Genomic DNA, 2,365 nt, shown 5'->3' with positions numbered 1-2,365 from the left:
TTCATTATTGTCAGAAACACTGTTTGCAGTTGTTCAATGCCAAAGTCTCAACTTTTAAAGATGAGTCTTTCTTTCTTGTCAACTGGAATTGTCTCTTTTACTATGATCTTCTATAAATCTGCTATCATTCCTTTATGGCACCCATTTGAAACAATTTCTGCCTTCCCAATTCCTATTCACTGGTGCAAAATCAATTTGTTGCTGGCGTTCTTCTGTTTCTTGTTCCAGCATATTCTTCAGGTTGTGAAAGCCTTAGAGAATACCAAAAGAGAGGCCTCCTGTTGATTCTTTTGATTTCATTTCTTTTTTTTTAATCAAAATATAAGAAAATATTATACATCAGAAGTAACAAAGTCAGAGAACCAACAAGTCAGAATATACAAAAAAGCCATTAAACAAAAAGAGAAGAAACACATACAAAAAACAAGTGAACGCATAGCAGCTGTCCTGCTAGTTGACAACCAGCAAGAACACGAAACAGAGCCAACAAAGCAACCATACAAAACAAGCAATGCAACACACTGCAAGGCAGAAACCAGAAATAAGCAGCAGCTCTAGCAAGGAGGCACCATAGACTTCAACTAACAACATACCAAACCAGGCTTGCGGGCAGCAACGATGCAAAATCCTGGAATCCCAGCATAGGAGATCCAGCAGCCAGCAAAGGATTTTGATTTCATTTCATGATGATACGGTGAAGGTACGAAATACAGGGCAGTTTGGTTGGCAATTGGTAACGGAGAGTGATCTGGAATTTGGGAAGAAGCCAAGAATGAGAAGAGATCTTCAAAATCAAGATGTTGGTTTTATTCTTTATACAGCTATGATTGAAGGACTTTGAGAGATGGCTCCAGGAATCAGCCTGAGACCACTAACTACTACTACTCAATGAGCTATTAAAATGGTCAAAATCCCAATTAATGGCACTAGGGAAAAATAATTACAACATTAAATCTGTGATAAATCAGGAACACCCATAATTATTGGTAATTGAAGAAATCCAAGCTGTGAAAATTTTCAACTATCTAGCACTAACCAGTCCAAAACTCTGGCATGTTCCTGACCATGTACACTTCACACTAGTTGCACGAGCAGTCACTGGCCCAGCATCATCAACAGCAACATGTATTCACTTGAATAATTGCCTTTCGAAAATTTATTTGAAAATTTAATTTTAAAAAACACTTATTTTTTCTACTTAAAGAATACTTTATTTTTTATATTTAATTCTTAATTTATGATGGTTAATTAAATGATGATAATGATGTAAATTAATTCTTATTAATTTTTCAACCTTTTAACTTTTAAAATTCCTTAAAAAAAAGGATGAATGAAAAATTTTAAAACTATATATATTTTTTAGATTTTTATACACTCTTCCTCACCTCATATTTTTAGTTTTTTCTTCTTATTTTATACTTTAATTTTTCTTTTAAATCTAGAATTTAGATTTATATTGTTGAGACATATCATATTTTTTTATTCAAGTACCTTAGCTTATAAGTGTATTTAAACCAGAGTGATAGTGTTGGAACTTTGAAAGACATATTAAGATTTATTATTTTAATTTTATATTAAGATTTATTACTTTGAAAGACATATTAACATATTACATATATTCTAGTTGCATAAATAAAGAGCATTAAAGCTTTAATAATAAATTATTCATGTTTGACAACAACAAAATTAATATTTATTATTTTAAAATGTTTTAATAAATAAGTAGTCTTTTTATTTTAATTTAAATATAGTTGATTTAAACATATTTGTCTTGAGTTTATAGATTTAAAAACATTAGATTGCTTTAGAAGTAAGAGTAATAAATAAATTAAAAGTAAGATAAACATGTAAATGAAATAGTAAAGGATAAACATGTAAATAAAATAGTAAAGATAAATAAGCATAGGAATTGTAAAGAACAAAATAAATATAATAAAATAAGTTGCATAAAAGATAAAATACAAAGTTGTAAATAATTCATAAATTAAAATACGAGTAAGATAAGATTTTTAAGAGCTTTGATAGAGACTTTATACTAAAATCATATGTTGATAAATTACAAAAAGATATGATCCTTAAATAATACTTTTCAGCGCTAGTCTTGTCCCCAAAAACAAAAAATCAGCCTTAAACAAGAAAATCATTCATCAAGACCTTAACTCATAGTCTATTCATCAAGACCTTAACATATATTCACCCACTCATTCGATCCAGAGGCCTTCTAAGCCTAATAAGCAATTCCCAAAATTTCTATCATCTTCGTCCATGGTTTTTGTCTAAAACATCGCCCTCTTGATCTATTTTAGTCGAACTATAACTACTCTTGTCAAGAAATTCGTTACCACATTGCAACAAAACTATATAT

Source organism: Populus euphratica, unplaced genomic scaffold, assembly GCF_000495115.2.
Source record: "Populus euphratica unplaced genomic scaffold, PopEup_1.0 scaffold469.1, whole genome shotgun sequence".
In the NCBI taxonomy this organism is placed as follows: Eukaryota; Viridiplantae; Streptophyta; class Magnoliopsida; order Malpighiales; family Salicaceae; genus Populus; species Populus euphratica.
This window is presented reverse-complemented; position numbering follows the sequence as displayed.